Source organism: Coturnix japonica, chromosome 25 (assembly GCF_054131305.1).
Source record: "Coturnix japonica strain WE chromosome 25, WE-NBRP24, whole genome shotgun sequence".
Taxonomy (NCBI): Eukaryota; Metazoa; Chordata; class Aves; order Galliformes; family Phasianidae; genus Coturnix; species Coturnix japonica.
The window spans coordinates 7331306-7358086 of NC_140687.1; the positions used below are offsets into that span (position 1 = coordinate 7331306).

At 44.8% G+C, this 26781-nt stretch overlaps 1 long non-coding RNA gene and 1 pseudogene across 1 annotated transcript; one reads left to right on the plus strand and one right to left on the minus strand.

Moving 5' to 3' along the window:
• The window catches only part of LOC146756874 (uncharacterized), a 30804-nt pseudogene extending 4023 nt beyond the window's left edge, over positions 1 to 26781 (minus strand).
• On the plus strand, positions 21216 to 21893 carry LOC146756875 (uncharacterized). Its single transcript, XR_014937187.1, has 2 exons — positions 21216 to 21449; positions 21525 to 21893. It is a non-coding gene; the product is annotated as an uncharacterized LOC146756875 (long non-coding RNA).

Genomic DNA, 26781 nt, shown 5'->3' on the forward strand with positions numbered 1-26781 from the left:
ACTGAGAGGGGACTTAAGACAAAGCACGGCAAGGAGGCAGTCATCTTACCCCAAAAGAAGGAGCAGCCCAAGTGCCCCTCCAGCTCTGCTGCACAGCAGCGGGCTGCACCACAGGACCTGCCCTCGAGCAGGGCTGTTTCTGCAGCTCACACCTGCACAGAGATCCCTTGCAGCTTGACATCAAGACTCCTTCTCAATACAGATCTTCTGTAAGACACCCATGGTTACTTTGGAGCTTTCATGTATTCTCTAAGGTTCTGTCTTAGAGGGACTGTGCACGTATGATTCCTTCCACACAAAGCCTTGACCAAGCTTGGGACTAGGAGAGGATCCAGCCACATCCTAGCTCCTTACCTCTGTGGTCTGAAGACATGAGAAAAAAAGGGGAACTACTCTGAGCCTCGTGACTCAATGGGAGGGCCTCCTGTAGGTGTGTGCGTAACCCTACCCTCCATGCAGTAAATAACCAAGTGTATCCAGCCACCTCCGATCCTGCTGTGTCACTGTTAAATCACTACAGCATATCCCTATTATATCAACAAATATAGTCCTGCTTCTCCTTTAGGAGTGTATGCTGTGTTTGGATCCACTTGTGACCAATGGGCAAAGTCTGCAGGATGGCAAGAAGGGAAACAAACCGATGACAAGAGACATGAAGCACGTCCCAAATTCTTCTGTGAATGTTCTCGTGGCAACTGCTGTAGTTGAGCAGAAAGCAGAGGTCACTGGGGGCAGTAATAGGATGCAAAATGGGAAAGGTGTTATCAGCATCGTGTCGGGTTTGGAAGTGACATATGAAGCAAAAGAGAACTGCACCGGTCCTCCCAGAATCAAAAGCGACTGATATTCCACAATATTTCTGCTGCACTACGTGGTGCAAGTTGTGCAGGTAATGCTTATTCACACAATAAACGAAGACCTCCCCGAGTCGCCTACAATCCTTTAGGCCACACATCCTCCACCTGTAGGGTTTGGCTCCAAACAGATGCAAAACTGCACCCATAGCACTAATTAAAGGCACTGCCTCTACACAGTTAAGGCAAACAGAGGCAGCAGAATGACGGCTTATTGCCTGCCCTAGCTGCAGTTAAGGAAACTGAAGAGTGATACACGAGGAATGGGAAAGGGGAGTTTTATTGGAGGTCTGAGTGGTGAAGGAAGTTGAGGACATACAACAAGGACAGCCTGTGCCAACTGGGGGATCTTTTGATTGACTGCAAGCACGCCCAAAGGGGACGGCTACCCAGGAAAGAGATGCAGAAATACTGTTAGAAAATGGTATGGCCATCCAACCATCCAGCAGGAGGTGCAGAAAAGCACCTGGTTCATGGAAGAACACCGTGAATGCAGCCCCCAACACTCAAACACAGCAAGCCTGCTGGAGCACCACCTCCACAGATCCGTGAGGGAACACCTGGTGGCAAATGGATTAAATCCTCTGGCAGATGTCCGTACATCCTCTCAGGAGTGGAAGTAGCCCTGGGCTTGCTGAAATCAAGCAAGCCCTCAGAAAAGGGTTGGGAAAAGTACTCTGTAAAGGTGACTGATGTAGTTCTCAAAACCACCTACTGCTGATGTTACCTAAAAGTGGTGATGGCTCACATTCCTCGGGTAAGGAAGTGCAAAACGGCGAGGAGTCAACTGGATGGTTCACACTTCTCAAATAAATAGGATGGCTTACTTAAACACAACAATAAATCAACAAAACATCCAACCACATGGAGATTATTTTTCCATCTCCTGAGAAGAGAGAGTATCTGACAGCACTGCAGCCAAACCAGCCTGTGACGGTCACAGCCACCACCAGCCGATGCTGTGCTGGGAATTTTAACTGAACCGTGAAGGCAACTTATCGAATAGCAGCAGTGCTAAACAGAACAATTAAGGCAATAAACAACCACGTGGTTACAACAGCCTTGTTAAGCAGTTGTTAGAGCACTCCAGGACACCTGCATGATATCAATAAATTCATTCCTCCATCCCTCTTCAGCCGAGCACGCAGACTGCGCTCACTGCCAGGGGACGCTCTCAGCAGCGCGTGCCCTTTGCAGAAGGCACCTGGGCTGTGCTTTACTGACCTGCTGCTGCTCGGCCGTGTTCTCAACGCGTGCTCCAGTCAGCCCACAGGCTGCCAGCTTCTCATCGTCTGTTCCAGAGCCCAGTGCCGGAGCTGCTGCAGATGCTGAATGTGCTCAGGGCCCGCAGCTGTGTGCTCAAGGCATCTGCAGCTGCCGGGACAGCCTGAACAAAAGCCTTGCCAGGGCTTTGCACAACCCCAGCTGAGCCATCAGGCAAGCGCTCAGCAAACAAAAGGTAACGCCATTTCAAGGGTCGCCAGAGGCACGTGTTGCCCGCAGGGTCCCCGAAGAGAAGCTGGGGGCTGCCGGGGAGGAGGAGCAGGGCGAGTGCAAATTTCCACTTGGAGGCTTCACATTAAGACACTCCAAAGGAGGCATCGGGGGGTTTAAAGCTTCCATCATTCCACGCGTGCACAGCTGCAGAGCGAGGCCGTCTCGTGTCTCCCGTGGCCCAGAGGAAGAACTGCAGCCCCAGCTGCGCTGTGTTACAGAGATCCAACCGGGCAGCAGAGCACGCTGACCTCCTCTGCTCCCTTCCTCACTGTCCCAGCTCCCAGCCCGTTCCCGTGCCCCTCGGAGCCCAGCCCGGGCTGCATGAACTGCCGCCCTGGTTGCAGCCCGTCTGGGCCAGCAAACCTGCTGCGCTGAGCGGGAGCTGGAGCCGGGACCAGGGTCCCGCCTGGGGTACGGCAGTGCGGGTTCCGCCCCGTCCGGGGCCGCTCCCCGCTCCTCTCCCGGTGCTGCTGGCAGGGGGCAGGAAGCGTGCGCTCCTCTGCACGAGCCACGAAGGGCACCTACCTTGGGTGCGGAGCAGGCTGCTCCCAGCTCTGGTGCAGGTAGCCGGGCTCCTCGGAGTCGCGTAGAGCAGAGGACGCCGAGTGCCCTCAGCCCGGAGCTGGCCGCAGGACGGCCTTGGTGCACCTCCTGCCACCGCGGTGCTGCCCGGATGGCTTCCAGCCAGGCTCTCGCCTCTTCCGCACAGGCTCAGGAAGGCAGGAATTCCCACAACGATCACGCCCAGAGCTCGTTTTCATGTCACATCTGCCCCCGGGGGATGGCGATGGGAAGGGGTGCGGGGGAGGAGGGAGGGAGGAATGAGGGCTGTGTTTTGTTACGCTAATGAAGCATCGCTTTCTGCCGGCTCTCTTTGCTTCCTTCGGTGGGGACATTCGCACACCCTTGTCATCAGGCATCCCTCCCTTGCTGTCCTGGCGTTCCTGTTACTGCTCTCCCCCACGAGTATGTCCCAGCAAGAGGCAATCTCCGGTACAGCACCAGAGGACATTGTGTGTTGAACAGAACTCTTGCAATGGAACCGAGCTGTGGGTAGGAGCTTTACCCAGAAGCTGCTGTAAGAATACGACTTTCCCCAGATCCTTGTCTAAGGGTCCTAATAAGTCTTCTGTGCAGCGATACCTTGTGGTTCTCTGTGGGTTTGTGGTCCTTATGGCTGGCCATACCTACCCTTGAGTTGCACTGGGCAATGTACCTGGGGGTCACCTCACTGGAAGGAAAGCAGTGTGCAAACTGCAGTGGGAAATTGCATTTAGGAAAGCAGGATATTGAGGTTCGTTTTCTGGTGGATATGGGTGCTTCTTACTACCCATAGATGGTTTTGTAACAGTAGTAGATGCTACTGCCCAACGGGAAAAGTTTTCCTTTTTTGGATTAATTAAACATAAGCTAAGAAAACAAGCAGGAATACAGAAATTCTTGTACCTGCTGGGTTACTCTGGCAAGAAATTGAATAAAACTGGAGCTAAGAGTGCAACGATATTGACTGATTAAAAACTGTAACTCTGGCTTTAACACAAACTGGGCAAAACAATGTTGTACCCCCAGGAGTTACAGCAATCTCAAATATGATACACTTAGTCGTGTGGTCATCAGGGCCAAAAATGAAGCCCTAAATAGAAGTTAAAAGCAAGAGCTTGCCTAGTCAGGATAAAGCGGTGCCCTTTGAGGCTATGGGACTGTAGGAGGATAAAAGAAATAATAGGTAACTTTTTGGAGTTTGGATTCCAATTTTGATAGCAAGTGCTGTAGTTTGGTACAAGACTTGAGGGCAAGTACTAGAATAGTTGAATGGATACACTCAGTGGTGGCAAATCCGTGCACTTTATTAACCAAGTTAAGGAACGAAAAGATGGAGTTTACCTTCTGGATTTGAGGGATGTCTCTTCTGCCTGGTTTGGCCAAAGGAAGCCCAAGGTTATTTGCCTTTGAATAGGAAAGCCCTGATATGGGGAGAAGAGTCTCAGTTAACCTGGACAGTGTTACCCAGGGTTGTGAGAACAGCTGAATGATGGTCAACTCATGAGCCTGAGATCTGGGATCCTCCATTCTAGGGTGGAACTTTACTGCAGCACGTGGCTGCCACAGCAACAAAAGGACTGTGTACAATAGACTGAGATTTTGCTGAGTTTCTTGGTTTACAGAAAGCACAAATAACTCAACAGGAAGTGACATATTTGGGAAATGAGATTACAGCTGGACTTTGAACCTTAAGAACTGCCAGGAAAAAAGTCATCTGCCAAACCCCTGAGCTGCAAATTGCCAAGGAAGTGAGTAAGGGATGGCCAGGGTGCCTGAGGGCGGTGGCTGCACTGGTACTTGTGGGAATACAAGAAAAGCTGTTCAGAGCAGCAGCTGTGGAGCAAGATAAACAGCATGAGAACCAAGGACACCTCTGCAAGGAGAAGAAGGGTCTCACAGCTCTGATTGGATACGTGCCTGCATGGACAGTTGAAAAGGGTTCTGTAGAATGCTTTGTTGACATGTAAAGGTGGTTGGGAAAGTTGTAAGGGCGGACGGGAAAGTTAGAAAATAACAACTTGTGAAGGTCTATAAGGGATGTGAGAACTTGTAATAAATGATTTGGATCGTTCACATCTGAGTCCGTGCCTCAAACGCTGCAAATGTGGTGGTGATAGGTTGATGGTTGGACTTGTTCTTAGAGGTATTTCCATCCGTAATGATTTTTTTATTCTATGAGGGTTAAGGACTCCAGGACAGTATCAGTGAATACTTCATTCATGGCTTGAAAGCTGAAGCTTGAAGCTGCTGAGGTTGAATGAGGAAGAGTATGTCCTTTGATCTGAAAAACTGATTGAAAACTGATCTTGAACAGACTTTCTCAACAGGATACTCTTTGGTTGGGACAAATACAGAGGAGTGTATTTGTGATTTTTCTTGCGCAGGGTCAGTGATCACTGTCTGCACAACAGTTTTAGGAAACAAGAAAAGAGAAACAAAAAAAACTGCACGGGACCTAAGTAAAATGAATTCTTAATGACTGACTGTGCTAGTGAAACATATTGAGTAGCTTGAAGCTTAAGACAAAGGAGTTAATTGCTTTGTTGTATGTGACTATATGAAGGGTTGCTGTAAAGAAGAATAGTAAACTTGTTATATGGCAAACAGGCTATGAACTAGTGGTTGTATCAGTTAGGAAGATTCGTGTTAGTTACTGCCTTTGAGTAGTAAAGCTTGTAGAGCTTGGGAAGAATAGGTTGGAAAAGCTACAGAATTTTCATCAGTAACAGCTTAGACATATATTGGGGTTAGTCTAGTTATGGATTTTATTGCTGTAAGACATGAGGGACGGGCAAAATGACTTGTTCCTAGTCCCTCCCAGTGCTGTTATTCTGTGCTGCTTGTGTGTTTTCAGAAATCTATGTATTACTTACTATTGTGCCTTTGTTCTTTAGTTGTCATTAGTTGTGGCAGGGGTGACAGCCCTTTCTTCACTCTGTTTCCTTACTGTAGAATTAGGAAATTTACAAAGAGGAAAAACGTGAATAGTCAGGAATATTTTGGAAAGTGTTTCCACTGTTAAACACTTCAGAATTTCTCAGAAATTCTGCTTCCCAGCTGTAAAGAAAAGGCTTGTGCATAATTTCAAAGGGTTGAGAATACTTAATCCTGAAATTGTTTATTGTTTTTTTACTCTGTTTTGGCCTTGTACTTTGTCTCCAGTAGTATGTAGTTGGCACTCAGAAGTAATTTGATTCAGCTTGTCCTTCTGCACTGTTTGCTTTCTGTTCCGTTGTGCTGCTTTGCCTGTGGAGTCCTCTAGTCTGAGATCTGTTGTCTCACCTTGCCTGAATTCTGCCTCAACTGAATAGACATAGATTCAAAACCTGTGTTGCATTATTTTCTGGTTTCAGAAGTGTCCAGTCTTTTACTAGATAGACTTTCCTGGTTTTGAGTAACTTGCAAAACTGATAGTATTCCTGCCTGCTTCCCAAGAGTCTCTGTTTTTCAGACAAGGTTATGTTAACAAATCCATGAAACCCCAATAGAAATTCCGGACTCTTTGCTGTGTGTCTACTTGCATCTTCTGCTTTCTGCCCTTGTCTTTGTGATGTCTTCGTTTTGCACATCCTCTTTATTTGTCTTACTTGAGTAAATGAATCCATCTGTCACAATCTTCTCACCTGGATGTCTGAAAGTTCTCTTCCCGGCAGGGGATTTATTTCACTGTTTACCTCTTAACTTTTGTCCTTCCATTTCCTTCTCTGTTCCTTTGGTTTTATTTGCTGCAACGCTTCCTTGTCATGGTTTTGTAATCAGTATCAGTATTCCACATCATAACATCATGTAAAGTATGGATACTTCTATTGAATGTGCAGTCCACAGAAGAAGACTACATATCCCAGAGAACAACAGGGTTAATGATAAGTCACGGACGCTGATAAGACCAGGACGCTGTATAATCTCGTTCCCAGGCTGGAGTGCCCTCCTTCTTCTCTTGAACTTCTCGGAGAGGGGGAAGTGTTCCAGCCGTGTCGCCTAGAGTTCACAGTAGGCCTCTCGGTTTTCGGGGACTCTCTCTCTCTGTTTCGTTCAATTTGTTAGCCTCAATTATATTATATTGTGTTATCTTGTATTTCGGTATCATATTTAGTAAAATAAGTTTTTCCTCCTTAGATTGTCACTGTTTTATCCCACTCCCTTTTTTCCCCTCCTTTCCGGGCCCCGGGAGGGGGGCCCACGGGGTGGCTTCCCCTGTCACGGGCATAGGTAAATCTAAGTAACCCGTGACAGATTTTTGGTGGAGGATGCGGGCATAGAGCTTTTTAGCTTTTAGAACAACTCTCTCTTTACTCTTAAAGAGCTTCGTTAGGGGAGTGTTATCTTTTCGTAGCTGCTCACTGAGAACGTGACCTTGAAATACCAGACAAATTGTCAACATTAAGGGCTGCTGTACATTCTCAGCACTGCTATCTAACTTTTGTGTAGAAAACAAAGGGATTTCTTTCTCCCTTAGAGCAAAGCTAGCTAGCTCTGACTTTTACAGAGCCTGCCAGCTATGAATCCACTCTTCATCCCAGTTGCTCTGTTTAAGGGATTGAAAGCAATTATGATCTTCTTAAAGTATTGGTCAACTATTAACACCATAATTTGGTGTTGTGGAATTGTGCAGGTATATAGCCTAATAAGGTGGATACTGATGGAGACACCTGCCTGGTACTTTTATGAGATGTGGTATGGTCAGAATTTTGGCACCTACATCCCAGATGGAATTGTGAATCTTACAAACACTTGCATCCCAGATGGAATTGCGAATCTTACAAGTACTTGCATCCCAGATGGAACAGGCAATTTTACAAACACCACCATGTTTAATTCATTGTACAGGCTAAAAAAACCCTTTTTATTTAGGTTGTACTCTCAGATTTCCACACGCCTTTCAATAACTGAGATAGGGTTCATACTTGCATCCATGTTATCACTATTAATGAATGCATATATGTTCCTATGCATTCGTTCTATGCGGAAGTCTCCTCCAGAACCAGAGAATGATGACTGGCAGGGAATATGGAAAGGTTTAGGAAAAGTCTTAGAAGCATGGGGACCCGCAGTGTCATGGGATTTCACTCTTGAACACCTAAAGGACCCTAAGAAATTAAGTGAGTATTTGGGTCAGAGATCTAAGGAGGTAAACCTTATGTGGGGTTTGGCTTATGCATACCGTGCTTTGTATCATACTATTCTGGAGAGAGAGAGTTTCCGTTCTGAGATTCAAGCCCAAGTTAATTCTGATCAGTCACAGGAGGCATCAGTAGCAATATCAGTTGCCCCTGTGGAAGGCAAGAAATGGAAACGGGTGTCCACGCGTCTAGAACGAAAAGAAGGAGAAGCACAGGGGGGGGGTGCAGAAAACCCAGGTGCCGGGCATGGAGCAGTACCGAAAAAAGCAAAGGCAAAAACCAAGAGGCATGAAGAAGAGACTGATGATGAGGAGGAAATCACCTACTGTCGACCTCTGAAGCTGACTGAAATCCAAGGCTCAAGAAAGGAGTTCACACGGCGTCAAGATGAAGGTATCCTTGCTTGGTTGCTTCGCTGCTGGGACAACGGGGCCAACAGCTTGTCTCTAGATGGTAATGAAGCTCGCCAACTAGGAAACATTGCCCAAGATGCAGGTATCGACAGAGGGATTAGCAGATGTTCGGATGGAGCTGCCACTCTCTGGCTGCGGCTGTTAGAAGCCGTGAGAGAAAGGTACCCCTATAAGGATGCTTTGAAGCCTAAATTTGATAGTTGGAATACCGTCCAAAAAGGTATTCAGCGCCTGAGGGAATTGGCCATGGCGAAAATGTTGTACAGCCCTGATCCAAGCGAACTTGACCCTGAGAGAGTGAGGGCCGATCCTGACATGTGGCAGAAAATCACAAGTACAGCACCAGAGAGAATGGCACAGTCATTGGTAACAGGTTCTAAAGGGTTCGTGGACAGATGGCCCCGAGTTGTTGAGCTGATTATAATGCTTCAAACCACCGATCAGCAGCTCCCTCAACTGCATGCCGCAGTTTCTGCCATCTCACGGCTAGAAAACCGAGTAGATGAAATGTGCAAGAAATTGTTTCCATCAACTAATCATAATGATGATCCCGTAATAGTATCAGAAGCAACTGATGAAGGTCAATCCTCGTACGGGCCACCAGGTCTAATGAAGGATCTGATCAAAGTATTCCAGTCCTACTCCTCACCTGCATCATCAAAAGTCTCAGCTGTTAAACGCACACACTTCCCAGCTCGAGCAAAGAACAACAGTACGATTGCACCGCGTGTTTCCATGTGGCGCTACCTATGTGACCGTGGAGAAGACATGAGGAAGTGGCATGATCAGCCCACTTCTGCACTACGAGCACGGGTGAAAGAACTACTAGACATACCAACCACCAGTGGAGTTGCTCCAGTCATCACAGGTAACCAATAGAGGGGCCCTGCCCTCAGTCAGGGGAGGGAAAGGGATAATAGAGTTTATTGGACTGTGTGGATTCGATGGCCTGGCACATCAGAACCACAGGAATATAAGGCGCTGGTGGATACCGGTGCACAGTGCACCCTAATGCCCTCCAGTCATGAAGGGACAGAATCAATCCATATTTCTGGAGTGACTGGGGGCTCTCAAGAATTGACTGTGCTGGAGGCTGAAATAAGCCTCACTGGCAAAGACTGGCAAAAACATCCTATTGTGACTGGCCCAGGGGCTCCATGTATACTGGGTATTGATTACCTCAGAAGGGGGCATTTCAAGGATCCTAAGGGGTATCGATGGGCCTTTGGGATAGCTGCTGTAGACATGGACAACATTAAGCAGCTGTCTGTTTTGCCTGGCCTGTCAGAGGACCCGTCTGTTGTGGGGCTGCTACGAGTAAAAGAGCAGCAGGTACCAATTGCTACAAAGACAGTGCACAGACGGCAGTATCGCACCAACAGGGATTCCTTGCTCCCCATTCATGATTTGATTCGCCAGTTGGAGAATCAGGGAGTGATCAGTAAAACTCACTCACCTTTTAACAGTCCCATATGGCCAGTGCGTAAAGCCAGTGGAGAATGGAGGCTGACAGTAGACTACCGTGGCCTGAATGAGGTCACACCCCCATTGAGCGCTGCTGTGCCGGACATGTTGGAACTCCAGTACGAGCTGGAGTCAAAAGCAGCCAAATGGTATGCCACCATTGACATTGCCAATGCCTTCTTCTCTATTCCTTTGGCTGCAGAATGTAAGCCACAGTTTGCCTTCACCTGGAGGGGCATTCAGTATACTTGGAACCGCTTGCCCCAGGGGTGGAAACACAGCCCAACCATTTGCCATGGGTTGGTCCAAACTGCACTGGAACAAGGTGGTGCTCCTGAACACCTGCAGTACATTGATGACATTGTTGTGTGGGGTGATACAGCAGAAGAGGTTTTCACAAAAGGAGAGCAGATCATCCAAATTCTTCTACAAGCCGGCTTTGCTATTAAGCGAAGCAAAGTAAAAGGACCTGCCCAGGAAATTCAGTTCTTAGGTATAAAGTGGCAGGATGGACGTCGTCACATCCCAACAGATGTGATCGACAAAATCACTGCCATGTCTCCACCAACTAGCAAGAAAGAGACACAATCTTTCCTGGGTGCAGTAGGCTTTTGGAGGATGCACATTCCAAACTACAGCCTCATTGTAAGCCCCCTTTATCAGGTGACGCGGAAGAAGAACGATTTTGCATGGGGCCCTGAGCAGCAGCAGGCTTTTGAACAGATTAAACAAGAGATAGCCCGAGCTGTAGCTCTGGGGCCAGTACGGACTGGACAGGATGTAAAGAACATCCTCTATACTGCTGCTGGAGAGAAAGGCCCCACTTGGAGTTTGTGGCAAAGAGCCTCAGGAGAGACCCGAGGCCGACCCCTGGGATTCTGGAGTCGATCATATAAGGGGTCTGAAGAGTGCTACACTCCAACTGAGAAGGAGATCTTAGCCGCGTATGAGGGGGTTCGGGCTGCTTCCGAAGTAGTCGGGACTGAAACACAGCTCCTTTTGGCACCTCGACTGCCAGTGCTGAACTGGATGTTCAAAGGACAGGTTCCCTCCACTCATCATGCTACCGATGTCACCTGGAGCAAGTGGATTACGCTGATTACACAGCGAGCGCGAATGGGAAACCTCAATCGTCCAGGAATCCTAGAGGTAATCATGGACTGGCCTGAAGATAAAAGGTTTGGAACATCACCAGCAGAAGAGGTATCACGTGCTAAAGAGGCCCCACCATACAACGAATTACCAGAAAATGAAAAGAAATATGCCCTATTCACAGACGGATCATGTCGCATTGTAGGGAAGCATCGCAAATGGAAAGCTGCTGTGTGGAGCCCCACACGACAGGTTGCAGAGGCCACCGAAGGTAAGGGAGAATCAAGTCAGTTTGCAGAGGTAAAAGCTGTCCAGCTGGCCTTAGATGTTGCTGAACGGGAGAGGTGGCCAATGCTGTATCTTTATACTGACTCATGGATGGTGGCAAATGCCTTATGGGGGTGGTTACAGAGGTGGGAACAAAACAACTGGCAACGGAAGGGTAAATCTGTTTGGGCCGCTGAATTATGGAAGGACATTGCTGCCCGAACAAAGAATATGGTTATAAAGGTGCGTCATGTGGATGCACATGTGCCCAAAAGTCGGGCTACTGAAGAACAACAAAACAACCATCAGGTAGATAAAGCTGCCAAAATTGAGGTGGCTCAAATTGACTTGGACTGGCAGAATAAGGGTGAATTATTTCTAGCTCGATGGGCTCATGAGACCTCAGGTCATCAAAGAAGAGACGCGACATATAAGTGGGCCAGAGACCGAGGGGTGGACTTAACCATGGACGCTATTGCGCAGATTATTCATGATTGTGAAACATGTGCCATAATTAAACAAGCCAAAAGGATGAAACCTCTCTGGGAGGAAGGGCGGTGGCAAAAGTATAAATATGGGGAGGCGTGGCAGGTTGATTATATCACCTTGCCACGATCTCGCAGTGGTAAGTGTTATGTACTCACCATGGTAGAGGCAACCACTGGGTGGCTTGAAACATACGCAGTACCCCATGCAACTGCTCGAAACACCATATTAGGTCTTGAGAAACAAGTCCTTTGGCGACATGGCACCCCAGAAAGAATTGAATCTGATAATGGGACACATTTTAAAAATTCCCTTATAAATACTTGGGCCAAAGATCATGGCATTGAGTGGATTTATCATATTCCCTACCATGCACCAGCTTCTGGTAAAATTGAACGATATAATGGGTTGTTGAAAACTATGTTGAAAGCAATGGGTGGCGGAACATTTAAGCACTGGGAGAAGAATCTGGCAGAAGCCACTTGGTTGGTGAATACTAGAGGATCTGTCAATCGTGATGGTCCTAGTCAATCTAGCCCCCTACACACTGTAGAAGGAGATAAGGTCCCTGTTGTACATGTAAAGAACATGTTGGGAAAAGCTGTTTGGGTCCTTCCAGCTTCTGGAAAGGGCAAACCTATCCGTGGAACTGTCTTTGCCCAGGGACCTGGGTGCACTTGGTGGGTAATGCAGAAGGATGGGGATGTTCAATGTGTACCACAAGGGAATTTGATGCTGGGGGAGTGCAGTCAATAATTTTATGTATTTATATGTATATATGTTTGCATGTGTAGTGTATTTTAGTTATTATAGTTGTACATTTAGTTATGTTACATGTAATTCTACTGTTTAGCTATCATAATTTTACATACGTGTATATATATGTATATATATATTTACCATGATGTAATAATGTAGAATAAGGGGTGGAATGTCATGGTTTTGTAATCAGTATCAGTATTCCACATCATAACATCATGTAAAGTATGGATACTTCTATTGAATGTGCAGTCCACAGAAGAAGACTACATATCCCAGAGAACAACAGGGTTAATGATAAGTCACGGACGCTGATAAGACCAGGACGCTGTATAATCTCGTTCCCAGGCTGGAGTGCCCTCCTTCTTCTCTTGAACTTCTCGGAGAGGGGGAAGTGTTCCAGCCGTGTCGCCTAGAGTTCACAGTAGGCCTCTCGGTTTTCGGGGACTCTCTCTCTCTGTTTCGTTCAATTTGTTAGCCTCAATTATATTATATTGTGTTATCTTGTATTTCGGTATCATATTTAGAAAAATAAGTTTTTCCTCCTTAGATTGTCGCTGTTTTATCCCACTCCCTTTTTTCCCCTCCTTTCCGGGCCCCGGGAGGGGGGCCCACGGGGTGGCTTCCCCTGTCACGGGCATAGGTAAATCTAAGTAACCCGTGACATTCCTCCTCTTTATTTTCAGGAGTACTTCTAATCTCTTAACATGAACTGTGTGTTCCTGTACTTCAGGTTCTCTTCAAAGATTTTTTCCATATCTCTTCTTTGACTTTGATTAATGTTAACTGTTGAGATTTTTCTGGATGTATTCCCAAGACTCAGTCTGAGGTTTAAAATCCATCCAGTAGTACTACTGAATTCAAGTCTGCAATTCAGAATTGCATCGTTTGTAGAGCAGGGCCTTTTTAGAATTGAATTCAGTGGGATGTGAACAGAAGACTCAGTACAGCAGGGTCTGTTTTAGTTGGATAAGGCTTTTGGTTAACTCTTCTCATTCCTGTAGATATGGATTTATCTTGTTTCATCTACATGCAAAACTTTGTAGTGTAATCAGTTACATAAAAATACATTCTCTTCTCTTCCTGTGTTTCTAGTTTTGTCTTAGTAATTTTCTTGAAATGTGTTAGCACAGTCCTGCTTCATGTAGTTCCTGTCCTTGTTTTTCTGTTCCTCCTGCTTTCCCTAGTCCTGTTCTGATAACCTCAGAAGTACTCTCTGTTCTTCTTAATTTCTTCATGCCTAAATAGAATTGTCTCCTCATCACCAAATCTGAAATGTTTTTGTGTTATCTTAGCAGCCCACAAGTAAATACCAGGTTAGTTTTTATGAGAATTTCCTTTTCAGTGTCAGAATCTGAGCTTGGTTTACCAGAAGAGCTCAGGAAAACTAATGTTTATTAAAAATCAGTGTATTCTGTAACTCCACCACGTTCGGCATGGTGCAGTTTAGGTTCAATGGAATACAGTATTCTCCTGAAGCTTTGAGATGTTTGTCTTTTTGATTAATGGTTAATTAATCAATGATTAAGCATCCATAAATGTTGACGGTTTTTGTCATCACCAGGCATAATGTTAGGATTTAAATGCATTCCCAAAGTGGAAAACGCTCATGAAGATTTCTGTTTGATTGTTTTCAGAGTTGTGGGTTATACTGCTTTCTTTTAATGGGCTTGCTATGACAAATATAAAGCCTGTTCTTTTCAGCCTTTAGTTTACTAGCTATTAACAACAGAATATTTACAGTGAAAAAGATCTAAGGGGATAAACACATTATATTTTAGCACCTCAACATTTGCAAAAAATAAATGGACAAAACCACCTCCCTTCCCACTACAGCACTTATCTGGCAGAACTGGTTGGATTGCTTCTGTTCTCTTAGCTCTTGGGGCTGTTGTTTTGCCACTCATAGAACTGCTTCCCATGAGTTTATGTTGTGTTTGCACTGCAGGGGTTGAGAAGCAGCTGAAACTGTCAGCTTCATTCTTGTCCTGCATCCCACTGAATGTGAGCTGTGTATGAACTCAATGAGCAAATACGATTTTTGGTATTGCATTAAGTATATTCCTGTGCTGTGCTCTGGTGGTATGTAGCTGTTCAGGCTTTGACATTATTAATGGAAGCATGCCTGACTTCAGCATGTGCAAGGCTTAATCATGAGCATCTAACCCATCTTTTAACAATGAGGCAGAGTTCAAGTAGATTTGCAGGTGATCAGTTGTGCAAGACAAAACTGAATTCCTTCTTTGATAGAACGACCAATTCCTTTTTTCCTCCAGACAAAGAGAAGAGATGTAGTCCCATATGTCATACTTCACTTGTGCTCTTGAGGCTGTGCCAGACAGTAAACAGCTAATTCATGTAAAAGAGATGATCGTTGCGAGAGTTGGTGTTTGCTGAAGGAAACAACTGCTTGTGGTTCTTTTTTTTATTTAGGGCAACCACCTCAAAAGCCATAAGCAACAACAAAAATTCCTGCAGGAGTGATTGGAACGAGAAATGTTGGCAATAAGGGGATTTTCCAAGGGCTCAAATTGAGGGCTAGTCTTGCACTGTTTGCAGTAATGACCTTGGCACCAAAAACTCGTTGGGATTTTCTTATGAGAATTTGTGGTGTGTTGTCAGTAGGTGACAACTGAGGAAACGCATGTGCAGCAGAACACATGCGTTTGGGACATGATACAGATACAGAAAAACCAGTGAGACTGGGCATGTCAAGGCCAATAACAACCCTCCTGGGAGACAGTAGAAATCCTTACTGTTGCAGCATGGATAACTGGAGAGAAGTGAACATGAGAGTGGAAGATGTATAGGGAAAGATATTCTGTGGAGAATAAGCTGCAATTAAGGCATTGTACAATGTTCTTCCAGCTGGAATATTACTTGCAGTTCTGGCTACTATATTCAAGAAACATTGATTGAAGCTGTTGGAATTCAATGAAGGGAATATTATGGGAATAAAGAGCGTGTTATGAAAGGACAGTAGAGAAGTTTTTCAGTCTGTGGATAAGAACTAATGGCTGGATAAAATAAATGTAAATGAATGGAAAAGCTCTTGCCTCTTAAGGTGGGATCCTGGAAGAGACTCTGTGGTCATTTGTCCAGTGTGTTTTCCCCCAACTCTTTCTGTACAGGGAGTGATATTGTTTAAACCTACCTTTATAAATGAATCAGTTGGGTATCTTACATGAGTTATTGCCTTTGTTTATAAACAGTATTGGACAGTATTGATTTATGTAATTGGAAATGAAAAATCATCGTTATGAAGATTTTGTTTGGGACCTGAGCAAGGTCAGTTGAGCTCCCAACACGCTGTGGAAGAAAACTTGTTTTTATTCTTGTGAATTATTTTTTTAATCTCTAATGTCGTTCTGGGAACACTGTTACATCCCTAAAAGGCAGCAGCATATATAAATTATCCCAGTAATGAATAATAATATACAGTAAGGAATAATAATAGTTTCATTATAAGTGTTAAAATTTTCACTGATAGGTTAAAAAAAGGAAATGCTATTTATCAGATGTCAAAAACAGGATAATTTACCAAATGTAGAAATTTAGGATTTAGTGAAATTAATTCAGGTGTAAGAATATTGGTGGCCTGTATTTGACTCCTGCATAGTTTGCAAGGTTCTTGCACATAAAACCTAGTTTTGTGGTATTTTTGCTTCTAATTCTACCCTCTTGTTAGCAATTTGTGGGTCAGGCTGGGTCACATCACACTTCATTTCAGTTTTCAGTTTCTTCTTACTTCATCTACTTTTATTCCTCCATCATACATGTAGTTAGGGCAGTCGATATATGAATCATTGTGGAGATGACTGTTCCTGTAACATTTGAAAGAAAAAATTGTTTTTTGATCAAGCGTTCCCAGTAAAAGATAAATAATTCTATGTGAACCAAAAAACTCTGAGTAACTAGTGAAATAAGTTGACCTTTTTCTTTCCAGTTTTGCAGGTAGGAAGACAAACCTGATGAGCTGAATGAGTTTTCTGTTTAGCTGCTGTGTCTGAAATAAAACTAGTTCATAGACTGCATGCAATTTCAGTTATTCATTGGTGGGGTATTTCTTGTTTTGCTTGTAGTTGCCTTGTGGTCACCGGTGTGAAGAGATTTGCCATTCAGGTGATTGTCCTCTGAACTGCAGCCAGAAGGTTAAACTCAAGTGTCCTTGTAAGCGACTGAAAAAGGTAAGTTTTGAAGTTGCAGTTCTGAGAGTGACACATTTTCTTTGTATGTTCCTAGGCTTGTGTACATGGATTGTCTCTGGTCAAGACTGGAAAAGAATCAGTTACTTGAGCAGAGCAGCAACAGCAGCTGAAAGTCTGGGTGGAACAATCAAAATATTCACTAAGGAACATAAAATTCATTGTAGAAAATGTTAGCTCTCAGATTTGCAATACCTTTCTCTTCAAGCACACTTCAATTTTTGTAGTTCCATTAGGAAAATAATCAGATGATCTGGAGCGATTTAAGAAGTCAAAGCACATTTTCCTCATTAGGAACTGAGAAGTTTATAATTACATAGATTGGAACAGTCACAGATGTTTTGAATTCCTAATTGATGGTTGTCTGAGGCCCTTAAAGCAAACAGAGGCATCAGCATCCTTAGCTTTCAGCAGAGATAAAGGACAAAGCTTATAGCTATCAAGTATGATGAGGGGAAAACCAGAGGCTGCTTTGACCTCTTGACAAGTGTTAACTTAATGAAAAATTCACTATCTGGCTTGAACAAAGCATGCTTAAATTATTTTCAAGACCCGGTTAACTTCTGAGCTTTCCACACAGATGCAGTTTCCCCAGAGTTCTTAGCTTCTCCAAGAAATGTCTTCAGAAATCTCAGATCTTGCAGGGCGCATGAAAGGATGGTAATGCCCAGAGTACGTGCTTCAAATTGAGCAGTCTCTGCTTATAAATAACTACTTTGTTTATTTGTAAGTTGAAATGTTGACTTCTGCTGAGGATAAATTATTTTGTTGTGACTAAGTGCTCTTACTAATTTCAGTTTATCTTACTCTACTGTGTTCAGTAAAATCAATAATATCATTGGTTGCGTGTATACTTCTGCTTCTTGTTCCTTAAGATATAGGTTTACAGTTGGACTTGATGATCTTTGAGGTCTTGTTTCTTATGCCAGACTTAATTGAATAAGGAAGATGGGTATTTCCATGATAGCTCTGTTACATCTAGTTGTTGCTGTCCCTAATTTTCATACTGTTTTTGGAAAACTGAAATGTGTCATCATCTTCTGCTGAGTTCTGACGCTGTATAGCTATTTCAGACCAGTTCAGATTTTATTGTCCCAGAGTGCCGGGATGTCTTCAGTGATTATGTGGATGTCCAACTGAAATGTGGTAGTAAGAAGCAATGAAATTAATGTTTAGGATGCTCACTTTTCACTTTTACAGTGGCCTGAAATGGAACATTCCAGATCTGCTATTCTGAAAGTTTTATGGTCCTTAAATATGATGACGGTTACTTTTTTTCCCCCCCTCAATCTTGTAAATTTGATTTTAATAAGGTGGAAAGGTTGTTATGAGTTAATTATATAATTAATAAAAATTAATTCTTATATGATGACAGCCCACTTATTTAAATAGCCACGAAGTGGTCCTTCTGATTCCTAGTGAAATGGTGTCTCTCTTCAGAAAGAGAAGAAAACACTATCCCCACCTTAAATATCATCTCACTGTTTTCTAGGTCAAGCCCCAAATCCATGCTCTCTTTTGTACAGAGAGCTACAGTGTAGAGGGTAAATGATGGTAGAACCAATAAGCCATTGATAATTGGACTGTGTATTAGTTGCAGCTAATCTGACTGCAGAAATATGACTCGTTTCTGTAGTGTGAAAGATGATGTCTTTTAACGTTTGCTTTATGCATCTGCCCTTGTCTGAGACCGTAATTAGGGTATCTTTGATTCCAGAAGGTCCTTATGCATATTTGCTTGGAGCTGCATACTTACAGCAGATAGTGTACTTCTTTCTTAGCTTGGATTGGATAGTGTACCTGTATATTTAGTCTTTTGTGCCTGCAGCCTGCGATCTTGAAGATAAGGAGAAACAGAATTGAGTACCTAATATTTGCAGTTGAATTCTCCTCTACCAGTCTTCAGTCTGTGTATACTACTGGTGAAGTTGGGGGTTGACAGGACACGTATTCCAAGCTGCTCTGTAAATATGCCTCATCTGAACCATCACAATTAATATCAAATGTAGTAGCTCATAATTTGAGTGCAAAACAGGAGGATTTTTTCTTCCTTTTCTGGTGTTGAAGTTAACTGTTGCATCATGAGGCTATGCATGTAAACATGCAAGGTCGTATAAACCACTTGAATTTGTAACCCACAACTTGTAGTGGACCATATTCTTAACCATCTAGGCAGGTGGTTTATCTTAGCATGCTGGAATTGCTCTGAAGAAGTTAGTTTTTGGATTTTGCTGTATGCTATGAAAATTGTTCTGCATATTGTCAGAAAGCATGAAAACCAGAATAGCTTCTGGCTATGTTACTGTGCTTTCCTGACAAAATTCTTCATAGGCTAGTAGTATAGATTATAAGATTATAACTTTCTCTCTGTGCTGGTATTCTGTTTTTGTTTTGTTGATGGTTTTTTTTGTTTTGTTTTTTTTTTCTGTTGTTGTTGTTTGTTTGTTTGTTTGTTTTGGCCTTCAATGTAAGGGGGAGGAAGGAGAAGGAAGTAGGGGAGATCTTCCCATGACCAGACCTTGCCCTGTAGTTTCAGCCAGTTTAGAGAATTGATACGAAGTTTCAGAAGAGTTACTTATTAGTTACTTTGCATGGTATCTTTTGTAACAGTTCACAAGGTTATATTGCTTTGTCTTAAATAAATAAGTGAAAAAAAAAAGACAAGAAAAATTAAACTGAACCATTTGATTTATCCTTGTTTCAGTTTAGCTTATCAGAAAGAAGGAAAATAGAAAAGGATGCTTGAATACAGTTACAGTTTCAAATAATATTTATTTATTAGCTTCATTCTGTAAATATACCGAATAAAATTGTTTTACATTTTCCCAACAAAATGAACGTTATAATTAAATTTTTATATAGGGAAATGAATTACAAACAATTCAATTTATACTTAACAGGAAGTACAGTGCAGCAAGATACAAGAAGGCCAAGTTTCACTGGAGTGTGATGTGTTATGCAAGGAAATGAAACGGAAGGCGTCTGAGGTGGTGTATCCATTTTAGTTATGTTGTCTTCATTGCCTTGAGAAAAGTTGGAAAAAACAGGCAGATCGTTATTTTTTCAAGACAGTAATAGCAAGAAATGCAGTGTAACTCAGCGTACAGTTTAATTGCACATTTAATTTTTGGACTACTGAATCTGGCTTATTGCTGAGAATTGCACTACTTGTAGATAGTGTCAACTCACTTGATGAAACACTGTGTTAAGGTAATGCTCTATTACCTGTTTATTTTTATATAATATATAAATGAAATAGAGATGAAAAGATAGAAAGAGAATTGTAAAAAGCTTTGTTTGGAAATGCTTGTGGCTTCTGTTACAAGACTGGAGGGAGGGGAAACACATCAGGAAAGGGCTTTCCCTTTCAAAGGACTTTTAAAGAGACCGTTACAGCACATAAAAATTAGGATATTTATCTTCACTTAGGGGAAATGTTCAGCAAAACACAGAATGAAGAAAACCCAGTGCAAACAAATACAACCATAAATGCAAACTCTTTTCTAGGCTCTCAGGATGGGAACATCACAGAATCACTGCAAAAATTGGAAGCTGGCTCCAGAACAAGACTTGCAGTCTTTTGTAACCAAGCACTGATTAACAGCGAGTGCCAAGGAAGGATATACATTACTTTGAAAACCAGGAATCATTTAACTATTCAGGTTGTCAGTACAGAGAGAGCCTAAGTGACCTCTTGAATTCCTTTCCAACTATTTCCCCCTTGAGATTCCAAGTTGTATTTGATACTGCGAGGTCAGGCACTGTGCCCTGACTCCCAGCTGACCAGCTGCACCAGTTTGTGTAGGTTGAAGACAGAGGAAATGGACACTGAGGTGCTCCAGGCAATGCTGACCCACAAGCACATGTCCAATCCCTGGGACACTTGTATTCTCTGTCCTTCCTGCTTGGCCTTCATCTCCCTCCATAGCCATTTAAAGCATTTTAAGAATGCAACTCGTGTCTTAGAGGCAGTCCCTTATTAAAACAATACCTAGTTTTATTGTTCACACAGGTTTGTAAAGTCTGAGAAAAAAAAAAAAAAAAAAAAGAAAAAAAAAGAAGAAGAAAATAAAAAGAAATTAAGAAAAGGAGAACCAAGATGGGTATTAAAGGGAACATTAGCTCATCTTCTAACACCCTACTTAGTGCTGTTTGAGATCGCTAAATTCTGAATGGCTTTCTTAATGCCCCTAATAATCAAGATGTGCTAGACTCTCACACACCCACCACCACAGCTGACTGGCTCTGGCATAACTCCAGCTCTTTGATTAAAACCTGGCACTAGAAGAATCCACAGGTTAACCCCATCCACTTGCCTGGGGCTGGATCTTCCATCCCCTTCATGGAGTGAGAAGGTGGGAGGTCTCTGCAGCTGGAAGAAAGATGGATGTGGTGTGGCAGAACTTTGAAAAAGCACTTGATGGCTGCTTGGCAAACATTTTCTCCCTGGTGGTACTGGTAGCAGGTTCTTAGTGCTGTAGGTCTCAGGGTGTTTCACTGTGCAGATGACACTATTTCCTCTTCAGAGATGGGCAAAAGAGGGGAAAAAAATGTCCTGATGAAGGCAGACTCCACTGAAAGCTCACAGGTGCCAGCTCAGCAGTCTATTCATCAAGCTGCCCTGCCTTTAGCGTTATCACAGCAAAGATTGAAAAACAATTGCATGCAGCATCTCAGCCATCTGTAGTCCATTCCAGCCTCTGGGACATATACTGCCTTGGGAACAGCCCTTTTCACACTGACAAAGTGGTAAGTCCCATACCATCTTCTATCCCTTTCCACGCTCAGCTGCTTGTACTCACTGTTTACTTGTTTCTCCTTCAGGAAGAGGCAGCTGGTAGCAAGAAACGCAGGAATCCTGCAACTCCTCCATCCCTCGCAGCCAGCTCTCAGGGATGCCCAGCACTGGGGGTCTGCTGGACAGCAAAGGAGGGTTCACAGCTCCTGGATGTGGCAGCAGGACACCGGGGTTCAGTTCTGATTCTGCTATATATCAGACACCTTGAGCTATCCTTAGCTCCACTGGCCATGAAATGAGAGACAAGCAGAACTAATCTCCCATACACACAAAGGAAACACTTTCATCCATTAATCTGGCCATACAACTAGGAGAATCTCAGGGCAGGCACTAATTGTAGTTTTTCCAGTTTTGTTTTTCATGCACCAACAATAAACAGCCTGATTGTTTCATTATCTGGTTTTCCCTGTATTAAACTCCAGAGGGAAAGACACAAAATTAGTGACTTTTCCTAAACACACAGTCTGAACTGACAGTCTGTAGCACAATTTCTTTTGTCCTGGCTATGCTGTGCACAAGGAAGTCTGCTCTCCACTGGCTCTTGGTGCAAATCCCCTCCGACTGCAGGGGAGAAAGGTTATACTCACATAAGAGAAGGAGTTCATAAGTTGCTCTTCTTCATACAAACAGCACCCCTGAGCAAAGACATGCTTTCCTCATGGACACAGGGAGCTGCAGAGCAGAGCTGAAGCTGCAAGGAAGCAGCCAGATGCACATCCCACCAGCAGGCAATGGTACATGGTATTTCTCCTGCACCTACAGCCTGGATGCTGCAAGTCATTGGGTTTGTGCAACTGCAGGCTCAGCATGAGTCTGGCTCCAACAGCAGGTGGTCTGATGAATCTATTTGAGGCTGCTTTCATTCGTCAGGCCACTATGGTCACCTCCTGGCCCCTCTGCTTTCCCAACCTGTTTCCAAGTAGTTCCTCATGCACTATAAGGATACAAACCCTCAACGGATTTCCTTTATCTTCCTGCAGTGTATTTGTTAGACGCTGATTGGGTCCTTCTTTGCATTTATTACTCACCAGCTGCCATTCCCACGTGCATCATTGTGGATGCCTAGCAGCTCCAAATGACAATATGGATTTCCACCACCTCTTACACCTGTGCTCATAGCTGATCTTTTGCTGTTCAGTATTCAGCTTTAGGTCTGTCCAAGAGCTTTTGCACAGCCTTCAGTAAACAGAGGAGACTACACTGGTATTCAGTGACAGAAATCCATTAGTGCCAATATTTGTTAGCTTTAATAAGGCCATGATGAAAAAAGCAGTCACCTTTTACATGGCCTTTGGCTATGCCTAGGATACAAGAGAAAATCTGGCAGTGCCAGTCCTATGAGATACAGAGGGCCACTCAGGAGGTTTGTAGTCAATTGACTTCAAAGAACCTCAGAGTGCTCAGCAACCCACAAGAAGAGCTTTGTTTATAAAAGCAAAAAAGACTCCAGTCTTCAAAAAGGGCAAGAAGGAAGACCCGGGTAATTACAGGCAAGTCAGCCTCACCTCTGTCCCAGGGAAGGTGATGGAACAGCTTGTTCTAGATGCCATCTCCAGACAACTGGGTGATATGGAGGCTATCAGGAGTACTCAGCATGGGTTCACCAAGGGGAGGTCGTGCTCGACCAACCTGGTTGCCTTTTATGAAGATGTCACTAGCTGGGTGGACAGGGGGAGGGCGGTAGATGTAGTCTACCTTGATTTCAATAAGGCTTTTGATACTGTCCCCCATGACATCCTTATAAAGCTGAGGAAGTATGGGATAGATGAGTGGACAGTGAAGTGGGTTGAGAATTGGCTGACTGGCAGAGTGCAGAGGGTTGTCATTGCCGGTGTGGTGTCTGGCTGGAGGCGTGTAACTAGCAGTGTCCCCCTGGGGTCTGTACTGGGTCTGGTCTTGTTAAACATCATCAGCGACCTTGATGAGGGGATAGTGACCACCCTCAGCAAGTCTGCTGATGACACGAAGTTGGGAGGATTGGCTGACATGCCTGAAGGCTGTGCTGCCATTCAGCGAGACCTGGACAGGCTGGAGAGCTGGGCAGTAAGAAACCGGATGAGGTTTAGCAAAAGCAAGTGTAGAGTCTTGCACCTAGGGAGGAATAATTACATGCACCGGTACAGGCTGGCGGAAGACCTGCTGGAGAGGAGCTCTGCTGAGAGGGACCTGGGCGTCCTGGTGGACAACAGATTGGCCATGAGCCAGCAGTGTGCCCTTGTAGCCAAAAAGGCCAATGACATCCTGGGGTGCATTAAAAAGAGCGTGTCCAGCAGGTCGAAGGAGGTGATCCTCCCCCTCTACTCTGCCCTATTAATGCCTCATCTGGAATATTGTGTCCAGTGCTGAGCTCCCCAGTACAAAAAAGACAGGGATCTCTTGGAGAGAGTCCAGCGGAGGGCCACGAAGATGGTGAAGGGCCTGGAGCATCTCCCCTATTAAGAAAGGAAATGCCTTGTCCAGAAGCAAGCAGTGGGCTGGAGAGGGCACCAAAACGAAACCCTGCTTGCACCTTTCCCTCTCCTCATTCCACATGCTGACATTTATTTTAAGAGCAAAAACAAGACTACAGTGAAGAAAGCTCCAGAACAACTCAGCTACTTTATTCACCCCCTTCTCTTTCCACTACAGAAGATTCTCAGAAAACCTCCAAGAGCCACGTTACTGCTCTGCTGACCCTTCTCTGGGATGCATCAGTGCGCCCAGAAATGACTGAGAGCAACACATACACACAGACACACAGCAGATCCCTACACAACCACTTCTCCACTAGGAAACAGCATCAAAAAGCAGCTGGTGGGAAGAGTAGAAGTGGCAAGCGGGCATGGTGAGAGAAGTGTTTTGGGCAGCAAGGAAAGGCCATCTGAAGCTCCTGGGTTAAGTCCCTTCTGCAGAGGGTGTCGGTGATGCCGTCTCCTTTGCAAACTCTTCCTGCATGGAGAGAAGCATTGGTCTCCCTCATCCCTGGGCTCTCCAGCATTTTGAGGGTCTCTCCTGCTGGGGGTTTTCCCATGAGAAATGAGGCACCAGCCCTGAGAGAAACTCTTCCTGCAGGAGATGCAGTCCTAGTAGCTACCTGTCCTGTGGACTGCAATGTTTAATGAGGACTGAGCTTTGCATGAAGTTCTTCTGGGAGTGTGAGGAGCTCTCTGCTAGGCACAAAGCCCTTCTCACACTCAAGGCTTCCTGCCATTTCAGCTCACTGGTGCAGACATTCTGGTAACACAGCAGATGGGATTCTCTGAGGGAGAGAAAAGACAAGTTCCCAGGCATCTCCCTGCATGCAGGCCTGGCCAAAATGTTCTAAAATGTCCGACAGAAGCTATGGTCTCTCTCCTGTGTGCATATGCTGGTGCAGCTTCAATTCAGAACTCCCTTTGAAGCTCTTACCACACTCAGGACACTCACAGGGTCTCTTTTTCCTGATGGATGCTCTGATGCAGCGTCAGCTCAGAACGCCTTTTAAAGCTCATCCCACACTCAGGACACTTATAGGGTCGCTCTCCTGTGTGCAGGCACTGGTGCATCTTCAATTCAGAACGCCTTTTGAAGCTCTTCTCACACTCAGAGCACTTATATGGTCTCTCTCCTGTACGGATGCGCTGGTGGTGCTTCAAATCAGAACTGCTTATGAAGCTCTTCTCACACTCAGAGCACTTATATGGTCTCTCTCCTGTATGGACACGCTGGTGCACCTTCAGTTCAGAGCTGCTTATGAAGCTCTTCCCACAATCAGAGCACTTGCAGGGTCTCTCTCCTGTATGGATGCGCTGGTGGTGCTTCAAATTAGAACTGCTTATGAAGCTCTTCTCACACTCAGAGCACTTATATGGTCTCTCTCCTGTGTGGACACGCTGCTGCATCTTCAGTTCAGAGCTGCTTATGAAGCTCTTCCCACACTCAGGACACTTATAGGGTTTCTCTCCTGTATGGATACGCTGGTGGAGCTTCAAATCAGAACTGCTTATGAAGCTCTTCTCACACTCAGAGCACTTATATGGTCTCTCTCCTGTGTGGACACGCTGGTGCATCTTCATTTCAGAGCTGCTTTTGAAGCTCTTCCCACACTCAGGACACTTATAGGGTTTCTCTCCTGTATGGATGCGCTGGTGGAGCTTCAAATCAGAACTGCTTATGAAGCTCTTCTCACACTCAGAGCACTTATATGGTCTCTCTCCTGTGTGGACACGCTGGTGGATGGTGAGGTGGGTTCTCTCTTTGAAGCTCTTCCCACACTCAAGGCACTTGTACAGTCTCTCTCTTCTGTGGATACACTGGTGGGAAGTGAGGCTCCCACTGTCCCTAAAAGTCTTTCCACAGTCAGAGCACTCAGATGTTCTCTCTCCTGTGTACATGCACTGCTGGCCAGTGGGGTGGAGTCTCCATTTCATGCTCTCTGCAGAATCACAGATCTCATAATGCCTCTTTGCTGAGTGCGTGCACTGGTGGCTAGTGATGCTGGAATCCAGTTTAAAGCTTTTCTCACACTCAGTGCATGGATTCTGCTTTTTCATCTGGCACACATCCTTGCTCCTGGTTTCCTCAGGCTGCTTTGGACCTATGTTGGAGTCCACTGGGTTCCTCAGTGTCATTCCCAGACGCTTTCCCAGGGGCTTCTTGATGTGCTCACCCTGACCTTGCTGCAGGACTTCCTGGACATCCCTTCTGATTTCTTCCACAGAGATGCGATTCTGCTGCATTTCCGCTACACAATTTCTCTGCGGAACCTCCTTTGTATTTTTGATCCCATCAGCTGCTGGATGACAGAGGAAATGCAGCAATAGCACACGGTGCCCAAAATAAAACACAGGCAGAGAAGGCTCTTACAGCCCCAACATTCCCCTTCCCTCCACCACCTCACCTGGGCTGAGGTCTCCTGGCATGGCCTCAGGGCTACGCACATCTGGGATCCAGGGGTCTTCCCCTCCTTCAAGCAGGGAGATCAGCATGGGCTTGGGGGCTGGAAGTGGAGCTTCAGGGAGAGAAACAGGGAACAAGAGAGCATTTCCCTCATGCTGGCACAGTGCCTGTTCAACAGTTCCACTCTGTGCCCCTCCCCAAGGAGAAACCACCATTTAGGTCTAAATGACACCGTGCCTACAGCTTCCCTTGGAGCAAAGAATGTTTTGACATCTCTGAACATTGTGAAGGGATATTTTTTCTTTCAAATTAACTTTACAACAGCTTATTTGTTTTCTTACAGTCTACCAGTGGTCAAGGCATCAAAATGTTGATGGCAATTGCATGGAAAATCCTCAATTCCATAGCAGTAACCAGGGATTCATC